The sequence below is a fragment of the Macrosteles quadrilineatus genome, unplaced genomic scaffold, assembly GCF_028750875.1.
Source record: "Macrosteles quadrilineatus isolate MER2022 unplaced genomic scaffold, UCM_ALF_1.0 Scaffold_3__2_contigs__length_128488019, whole genome shotgun sequence".
NCBI classification, from domain to species: Eukaryota; Metazoa; Arthropoda; class Insecta; order Hemiptera; family Cicadellidae; genus Macrosteles; species Macrosteles quadrilineatus.
This window is the reverse complement of record NW_026542596.1, coordinates 26,891,066-26,902,164: the sequence shown is the minus strand read 5'-3', so window position 1 is coordinate 26,902,164 and position 11,099 is coordinate 26,891,066.

Genomic DNA, 11,099 nt, shown 5'->3' with positions numbered 1-11,099 from the left:
ATGTTAGAAACTAAGATTCTCCAGATTTTCTGGAACTTAACTTGCAAAACAGTAGAAAATTCCAAAATTTAAAAAATATAAAGACAGATTACCCAACTAGAGTGACTCACGACAGCCACATTCGGGGACATTAGACTGGACTGGGTGGAGGTGGCGAGGTGGCGTACCTCCACGGCGCGACGGGAGGCGACAAGCATTGGAATTGACAAGTGGACGTCGTCAGGACTTCGGTGACGACAACTCCATCCCCGCGTCGTGGCGGGTTTGCTCTCGCTCGTGTGGGCGTCTGCGAGTGTGTGTAAGACTCGTGGGCGGCTGTCGCCGGGACTCTGGAGGTTTATGAGAGCCTGAAGCAGTAAAACAACAATCACAGTCCTACAACTCTGATTACACACACAGTGATTCGAGCCTCCTTCCCGCTAGCTGGTCCATAGACTATGCAAGTGTGAATATGATCCTTGTATCTAATCGCGTATTATTTGGCCATTAAAAGCTTCATAGTTTCAGCATAGAGAAAAGTTTCAGTTTTTAACAAAACTTGTGAAACATATTCTTTTCTTCCCCCCTCGATGGTGCTTGGACTCCTGGTTTGTTGAATATCTGTAAAAAAGTTGCATTATAAACTTATTCCTCAAATAATCTGCACATAAGTGCACATATCATTCTACGAGAAGTATAAAAATGGTTCAGAAATGCTCTTTGGACCCCTGGTTTTTAATTGTGCTGTTGATAGATGGCCGTAGACACGACGTTGTAGCCTAATTAGCTTTTTGTTTGTTTCTGTAATTACAGTAATACGATTTTTTATCAGTGTAGAAAATTCAGTTCTGTATCCTACAAAACTAGAAAAACGCACTTTTTCATCCTTCAAGAGGCTCTTGGTCTCCTATACTATAGGACAAACAATGAACATATATTTCGATTTTTTTAAAGTTCCTCTCGGAAGAATAGATTTTACAATACTCAGATAAACTAAATATTCTACAAAACTAGTATGAAAGGAACGTCCAAACCTCACTTCTTGGAAGAGTCTGAAGACCGTCCACAACAATTTCTCTCTATACATAATTTTTTTTCTCTCTATACAATTTCGCAAAACCTAAAAAAATGATGATTTTATTCCACCATATCTCCTAAGGTACGACGTTTTCTACCATACTTTCATTCTTTCTACCTTTATGGCTACTTCCGCATTCTTTTACCTTTTGTAAGACTATAATGAATTTAATTCGCTTGTACTCTAATTCCATATAACTCATGTTAATCTAACAAAAGCATACTTGTTTATTGTTAAAAACTATCAAAATGCTGGTCAACTAATCTAGAGCAAATGATAGGTGGTAATCTCACATTCAAGTAGTAAACCACAGTGAAGAACATAGCCAGGTGTGCAGCATTGACACACCTGCACAGCTCGGCCCGCAGACAGAAGTATACATGATGAACACGTGTTCCTTGATGAATTCCTCTCATTAGAGATCGCGTGCGGAGGCGAGGTGCATGTTGTAATTAGACCTCAGTAGGGGCTCTAGCCGCTACATATCGCGAGTGTATGGACAAAGGAATACCGGACTATGAAACATTAGGGATCAGAAGTTCTGCAGTTGCATGTTACTGGCTGTGTACAACATTGCATTATAAACTAAAAACCGAAGGAACGATGGACTATGGGCATCATGATGAACTACAGGTACAGCTATGTTAAGAGACTGTATAATGACACTACCAGACTACAAGAGTAATTGAGGTACCCTTCCACGGAACCTGACATGCTACTAACATACTACAGCATACTAATGCAGACAAATGTACCTGGAATAGAGTAAATAGAGGTAAGAAGATTATAATATGCTGAATGAGTCCTTACATTGCTTTTTCTAATAGAACAAATAAAGAAGAAAAATGCCTGGCTATATCAAACCATCGTTTTCCAGCACTTAACTGCGGACTGAGGCTGTTTTAGGGCTTTGTCCTCTTCAGCCAAACCTAGGTATAAACTTAACAAGGTATAAACTCTATAGCAACCGCAAGTTCACTTTGGTATTAGAAGAAACCCAGGCAATTAACTTTCTGGATATTTCAATTAAGAAATCAAAATCAAACAACAACTTTGAGTTTGAAACTTACCGAAAGCCAACTGCAACGGACCACACAACTCATAAAACATCAAACCACCCTTGGTGCTTAAAACTCCGTGGTTCACAGACTATAATCGTACCATTTGAGCCAAGAAGCTTATAATAACGAATACTTAACAATCAAAAATATCACCAGAGTAAACGGTTACAAACCTCAAATGATTGATTCTACAATACAAAAGAAAAAACGGAATACGAACATTAACAAAGAAAAGTAAGAGAAGAAATACATGAAAATACAGTACTATTGAAAAATAAACAACTACATTACCAAAATATTTAATAGAAGCAATACGACGGTCACACATTCTGTAAACAACACACTTCAAAAAATGTTTCACACCTAACCCGTCGCCACAAACAAATATGAAAAATCAGGTATCTATAGAATTAACTGCGACGACTGTCCAAAGTACTACATCGGCCAAACTAGAAGATCTCTCAAACAAAGAACATATACCTAAAAGATCACAACATCAGAAATCCAGTTATGTCGAACTTTTAATATCGGAATCGCACAACTACACATCTATTGATAAGAACATGGAAATAGTTGAAGTATTACCAACAAGATTTTTCACTATCTACACAGCAAAAAAAAAACTCAACCTATGAAATGTTTTGAATGATCAGACCTCTTTTCAGTCAAATATTATATTTGACACATATAATGACAAAAGAAGTATAAAATAAGAAGAACAAAACAAACTGAAATACATGAGGCAATGGAGAGAAGAAGAAACATCATGATTCAGTCAGTTTTCTTTAGCCAGTGGCAGTGATAAGACAGTGCTGGCCAGCCTATCAGTTTTAATCAATTTATCATTTTTATTCCATTTTAATTATTTTTCAACATGACAAGTTTTAATTATTGTGACTGTGACTGTCTTTTAAATAATCTATTGACATACCGCAATGTATTGATACATTGATGATTTTGTTGCATACTAATGACCTGATTATGTTCTAAAGAACGAAACTAGTCGTCATATGAACAACTGTGGTTGGATAAGGTAATAATTTTATGATATCAATAATATATTCCAAGGGTGACAATAAATAATATATAAACTTAAGTCTAACAATTGTATTTGTCTTGCAATTTTTGTTTTTGTCTTCTCCAAAGTTATGTTTCCATAAATCGGGAGACATTAGGTGAATACCAATTACAGGATTAGTGTCTGCATGCAGCACAGTTGCAGGTTCTGGCAGCAAACTTGTGAATGCCGATGGACTGCAATGCTTATTCATTCTATGTTTATAGTGCCTCAAATCTAGCTCACAGACCAGTTTTAACTATGTATATTTATTAGTCCTTTTATGAAGCTGGTAGTGCTAATTAATAATGGCATCATACAAAGCGAACCAATCTATATAGTTTAAATCCCGTGGTGAAGATGGGTAGCCGTATGATGACTGTTTATTATTGGCCAAATTTAAAATGTCCCTCGAGTCAAGGAAAGTATGAATTGAAAGAGGAGATAAAGTATGAAAACAGGATCTTTTAAAATTTCAATATGGTAGTCTTACTTCAGAAATTCAAATCTTTAATAACTAAACTGAAACAGTGATAGACAGTCGCATGGATTCGATAGTTAACACATATATCCACAATCCAGAAGCTGAGCACCGCTTCTTCCCACGATGGTCGACAACAACATCTATATCTCGGTGGTTTATAGCCTTGCGGAGCAAAGTGTATACATTAAAGTAAATGTTGTATAAATATTAAGGTGGCACCATATCGGAAGTCTGAACCAATCTTGTTATTCATATTGGTCAGATAAATCTCCCAGCGGTAGGGGGCAGTCGCACGGCTAGCTGCAATCTTATTGGTAATTTTATTGGTAGAATTATTTTATTTGACCACGCGAGCGAGATGGAAGTAGCATTCAGCTCACGCGGCTAGCAGGACGACACGTTGTTTATTGCTAATAATTATAACAAATGCAGCACGCCTGCAGTAAATACTGGCTAGAGCACTGAACAGACGAAGGGAGATGAAGACAAAAGGCAATCCAAGGCGGGATAGGATGAAAGGAAAAGTAAATATGTTGGCTTTGGTATCCCAAATATGAGAAAGTAGTGCAACAGTTTGCGACATAGTAAGTTTGAATTTACATAATATTGGGAGTTTCGAAATCTATGATAAATTTACACGTTTAGTTTCAAGTTTTTGCGTTAAACGTTAGCGGATTTTTTATAAAAGTGTATGCGGAACATTTTAAATATAAATTTCATACTAACAATGATAGTAACACTGTTGGTACAAAATATTACATGTTCTACATTTTGCTACTATTAACACTTATTAAAAATGAAATTAAATGAAAAATTATTTATTTTCAAAGGTTATTGTTCAAGAGCCACGCTCTTCCAACATTTACTTAAATACGATACAAACATTTTAACAATTAAATCCATTTACAATAAAACAAAACAGAAATGATAGGTAGAAAACATATATTTTCCTTTTAACAAAAAATACACACATTTTAAATTTTACAAATAATACTCATTGCAGTGACATATAACGTGGTAGTGCAAACGTCAATTGATGTTAAAATAAACCATCAATATTTTTTCTTATTTCTTTCAAATCAAACTACTTCCGGCTGAATTTTTAGGCGACAAATGTTTAGAATCAAGATTACAAAATAATTAACTTTTGACACCAAATTGAAAAAAGTAGGACCTCCAGCCTGGATTTTAACATTACTGGTACAAACCAATACAGCCCCCTACTTTTGTACCCCTATAGCCATTAATACTCAAGGAGGTATTCTCCCATTCTGAATTTTATCCTTGTTTTTTTATAATAGAACTTAAAACATGCATTCATCATTACTATTAAAAGAAAAGAATAATAATATTGTCTTACAGAGTCATTTGATGAATAGATCCGAAACAAAATAATTTAATTACGGATTTTGATCTTTACCACTTTTAAGTCCAGTTTTAAAACCCACCTACTCTATCCAACGATTTGCATAAACTGAACTAGGTTGGTCAAAGCTCTTGTATCAAAATGAATGAACATCCTTTCAAGGAACTACAAGTCGTGTCTCCAATTCGGTAGACGGGGGCAAGGCAGTATTTCCAAGTTTGTGTCAAACTCAACGCGAGCCACCCAATAAATTGCGATCTTTACTCTCGCCCGATGAGTGACCCCGGCTGTCCTGTTGAGGTAATGGAATTTAATAGGCTGTAAAGTTTTACGGCAGGATAGATCTTCTATATTTACAGCCTCCTCTGCGTAGTGCGAGGTCAGATGTGTCACTGAAGACTACTGGCCTAACGGGAGATCTGCGGAGATTTGTTGTATAATTGTGGCCGATCGGAGAGAACGATAGTTGATTTTACAAACCAGTCGTTACAATCCCTTACAAGATAATAGCTCTGTAGTTAAGCTTTTGCCTTGTTTTTGTCTAAGGGTTTGCGATTTTACTAAGGGGTCAGAGGTATATTGAATTGAAAAATACAGTTCAAGGTGGAGCCCGATAAGTCGTTTTTGTTTAGGATTCTCGCTGTAGTGTTTTAAAAAGAAGGGAGTGTCTCCAAGGTTTATGTTTGTAGTAAGTGACAGGAAGTTTGCATTATATTAATCAGCGATGATTAGGTAAACATAAGAGGACGTTTAATTGTATAACGAAGAGTGTTTGTATGCTTCCAAGTCAAGATCTGTAGATTTCTTTCAATTCGCGCTGTTCCATGTCGACACGTGTCTTGATGGCAATAAATTTTAAATCGGGAAATTTAACCCAAACAATATAGTATATTTCGTACCTAGAGCCGAAAATGAGGTTTTGCCGGCTCGAGATAGTTTTTACGTCGAGAACTTAAATCGATTGAGAGCTGCAAAACCATTTCGGTCCGTTCCGTGGTTTGAACGCTATTTTTCACCACACTATACCATACAACTATTCACCACAATAATAATGCACACTGGTAATCAACGCAACTACAACTTCAAGGTTATATGAAGAAATAATTTGAGGAATCATCAAAGATAATGATAAATTGTTGCTAGGCAGCGGTGACGGTAAAACAATTCTATTCCAATGTTATGGATACTGATTGTGTTTATGCATTCATGTTTTAAGAAAGTAAGCGGGCAGCTGATTTTGCGGCCCTAGGGATGTAAAACCATGCTCGGTCCCCAAATGACGATGACAGCTGGCATGGACTGCAAAACATAACTTACAGCCACCAATTAACGTATGTAAAACAGCTAAAAAAAATCATAGTGGGGTGAAAAAGAATATTATTTTGTATGTAGGTTTATGACCTAAGAAGTGTTGAAACACCACCTTATTTTGAACAGTTGGAACATTGATAGGCTACCACATTACTTTCAAACGCTCTGTTAATTACTTTCTGATAACAAGCACACTTGAACTTTGCCCGTCTATTCTCTATGCCAAGCTACTTATAATGAAGTTAATTTTCACCCTTGTACAATTAGCGTGAACCACTGTAGTAACCAATTACCAGAACGAATCAGCCAATCGCCTGTTGTGAAGAGAACAGTTAAAAAATGTCCAATGAATTACTGCCTGGGAATATGTATACGAGGAAAACTGCAAATTACAATCAAAAAGCATACTCCCAAGGATTAAGCTAAAAAATATATCTTATCAAAAACCGGCTCCTTATGTGACAACTTCGTGATGACAGCTAAACAGAAGATGGATACAAATCTCCCCAAGTTCACTATAAGCCACACCTAAGCTTAATTTTAAAAATGTGGGAATCCCTAATGAATTTCGGGTACTTACGAATTAAACGGAAGCCACATTTTGTCAGCGCGCTGCGGCGGTTATGTTAGGTTGGGTTATCGTAAATATTATGTGTGTAGGACTTTCCTCGCTTCGTTATGAATCGATACCAGACGAGTTATACTTTCTATTATGATAACCCAACCTAACATAACCGCCGCAGCGCGCTGACAAAATGTGGCCTCCGTTTAATACGTAAGTACCGAATTTCGTATCCAACTTCACCACAGTCAATAGACCATTTAATAACTGGTTCCTAAGTCTATGCTTAGACCAAAGAGAGCAACAGGGATCAACGTGCGGTTGCAGAGAAAGCAAGACTTTCATTGAATGCTATTTTCAGGAAAAACCCGGAAGAGATTTCATTAATTTTCATAGCCAATATCTTAAATTAATATATGAGTAAATTTTATCAAATAATTTTTATCCTCCCATAAGGAAGAAAATGTTTACCGTATGGCATGATTATCTACTTGTTGAATATAAAATTATTATTTTTTTTTAGATCAACCTGTTTACTGATAAGCTTTTAAAACATGAGAATCAACTAAGACTATTTACAGAAACATAGATGCTCTGATGCCGTTAAAAAGGCCAAATTTACCCTTCTAATCCAAGACAGTGCTATGCTATGCTTCTTCACCTGGATTTTGGAGATGAGGTAATTTAAACCTGCCATTTCTAGTAAGGACCAAAAAGAACAATCATTTGGCACTACTATATGGCTCATCTCATTATTTTATTATTTCTAAATTATTTCTTATTTTCTTAGTTTAAGCCTTATATTTAGATGGTTAATACGGGATCCATCCCGATCTACCTGTATAGATCTGAAACCCATTCCTCAAGGAAGTACTGCGTACCACCTGCTGCCTTTGTTGGATTGGAGGTTAAGAAACCGATTCCATTGATGACCCTATCCCATTTAATTGGTTTCGCTGGTCATATTGGGGGGGGGGGGTGATTTTTCCTCTTAAATTTTATGTGTAGGTGTATGCCAGAAAATAAAATGTCATAATAATTATTGCGAAATGGTTAGGTCTGGGATGTTCAAGATTTTCCTACTTGTTCTAAAAAGTCCTCAGAGATTCTTTTAGAATAAATCACGATTATACTCAAGTTCATGTTTACTGCTGCGGCTACCAAATATAGATTAACGTGACGATACTGCAAACTACATCTAGCTCCACTTTCAAACTGTAATTTTTCAAGGGACAGGATTGCTTTAACGCCCCCTAACACTGAGTCACTGTATCACCCCCAAAACTAGATGTTGTTAGTAACTACCCCTGGTGCTAATTGTCTTGTGAGCTAAACCGCGTCGCTGTATCACCCCCAAAACTAGATGTTGTTAGTAACTACCCCTGGTGCTAATTGTCTTGTGAGCTAAACCGCGTCGCTGTATCACCCCCAAAACCACACGTTGTTAGTAACTACCCCTGGTGCTAATTGTCTTGTGAGCTAAACCGCGTCGCTGTATCACCCCAATCACACGTTGTTAGTAACTACTCCTGGTGCTAATTGTCTTGTGAGCTAAACCGCGTCGCTGTATCACCCCAATCACACGTTGTTAGTAACTACCCCTGGTGCTAATTGTCTTGTGAGCTAAACCGCGTCGCTGTATCACCCCAATACCACACGTTGTTAGTAACTACCCCTGGTGCTAATTGTCTTGTGAGCTAAACCGCGTCGCTGTATCACCCCCAAAACCACACGTTGTTAGTAACTACCCCTGGTGCTAATTGCCTTGTGAGCTAAACCGCGTCGCTGTATCACCCCAATCACACGTTGTTAGTAACTACCCCTGGTGCTAATTGTCTTGTGAGCTAAACCGCGTCGCTGTATCACCCCAATACCACACGTTGTTAGTAACTACCCCTGGTGCTAATTGTCTTGTGAGCTAAACCGCGTCGCTGTATCACCTCAAAACCACACGTTGTTAGTAACTACCCCTGGTGCTAATTGTCTTGTGAGCTAAACCTCGTCGCTGTATCACCCCAAAACCACACGTTGTTAGTAACTACCCCTGGTGCTAATTGTCTTGTGAGCTAAACCGCGTCGCTGTATCACCTCAAAACCACACGTTGTTAGTAACTACCCAAAAATCAGGGGTCATTTTGAACTAACTACAAAATCAGGGGTTAGTAACTACCCCTGGTGCTAATTGTCTTGTGAGCTAAACCTCGTCGCTGTATCACCCCAAAACCACACGTTGTTAGTAACTACCCCTGGTGCTAATTGTCTTGTGAGCTAAACCGCGTCGCTGTATCACCCCCAAAACTAGATGTTGTTAGTAACTACCCCTAGTGCTAATTGTCTTGTGAGCTAACCGCGTCGCTGTTGACATTTAGCACCGCACTTTCACCTCTGTTATATTTCCCTGGTCCCACGGACCAACTCGCCCTCGTCTAACCTCTCACATCTGACCTCATTACTCGCCATTGTGCTGCAGCTGCTTTGTTTCCGATCTTAATGGACAACTTTTTCGGCGGCGTTATTGTAGATAAATCTCTGTGACAGTGGTTAATCCAGCGCCTGACTCTCCCATTACCTCCCCTCTCCTTCTCTAGGCCCTCGGGATGGGGGAGGGGCGGTTCTGATTAGTCATTCCGAAACAAGAAGACATCAACGCATCAAATGAATGCTGCTGCCAAAACGCGTTTAATACCCTGTAATTAATTTCTTTTTTGAACGTGCCCGCAGATGAGGCTCGTTGTTAAGGTTCAAAGACTTGTTTGGTGGTGATATCATCCCTGGATTGTTATTTATAGATCATATTGTTCATGGTTTACAGTTGATCATAAAAACTACTTTTTGTACTTTGTAAATGGGTATTTATAAGTAATATTCACCTGAATGTCTAAATATCAATTTTCAGATCATATCGATCATTCTTGTTACTTCCTAACGGTCTTCACCACTACCGACAACGCGTCCTCCTCATTCACACCACTCCCTACAAGCTCATACCGATTACTTTTAGTTTTCTCTAAACACTTGCTGATCACATCCTAGTTCTTTAAACCAATCATGCCATATAGTACTCACCTCTACTCAGTTATCCATACTCAGCCTTAACACCTAATAACAGCATAAACCTTGCCAGTTTTCTCTTAGCACCTGCATATCCCGCCTCCGTATTTTCTGCTTACTCTCCTTTGATAATTCATAGCACCTACCGATTCCTCCTCAATACCCTTTGATCAACCTCTGCACCGTGCGACAGCCAGCGGGGGCGATCCAGCTGCATTCCTACGGTCAGCAATCGTTTAATTTTCAGTTAATTTATTTTTTACCGGTGATGAATGTGTCAGCCAACACAAATTGTTCCGGACGCCCCTGTTTGGCATCGCTCTCGTCATCGATCACGGAGCACAATTAACCCCGGGCCGAGGTTCTCACAAGACGCTGTGTTTGAGTTGGCGGGGTCACCGCAGCCGCAGCGTCGCCGCAAGCCTTGTCTACTTGTGGGACTGTTATACCTAAGGTAAGGATGTGATGAACTGGGCTAGTTTTTAATAATGGAAGAAGCCAAAACAATAAAAACAGATCCATTGTGGATTAGGTTTTGTTTGGTGTAGACTTGAGGTAAAAAAGTATTTCAAGTCGTGCAGCATTTTAGAGTTCAGGTAATACTATTTTCACACGTCTAGCGGAAAGGTATCTCAAAATGAATTAATCAAAGGTAAAGTGTAGTAATCGTTACGTGAGGGGCATACATGAGGACAAATTTATATGTTTTTGAAAATAAATATGTACATATATCTTCAAAATTTCTTTGAATGCTGTTGAGTATTCAGTAATTTTTTACCAACAATGAGTCAGCCAACAAAAATTGTCCCGGATGCCCCTGGTTGGCCATTGGTGAATACTCAACAGCATGGACGTTGAAAAAGATACTTTAAGTCACAAGCACCCAGCTACAACATCAGTAATTTATCCGTTCGCCTCTCAGCAATCCACCTTCGCCAGGTTCTAAATAATTTCATACCATAAACAAATCACCAGATATCCTGTGGACGGATTAAAGGACTTTCGCAAGACAAACAGGCAAGCATCAATCTGCCGCCCGGTGGTTACCCAAACTACGTGAAAGGCTTGCACCAATTCACCGGGGATATATATGTTTAAGTTGAGCGTTGCAGACAATGGTGTGGGAGCGTTAGTTGATTTAAACGGCGAT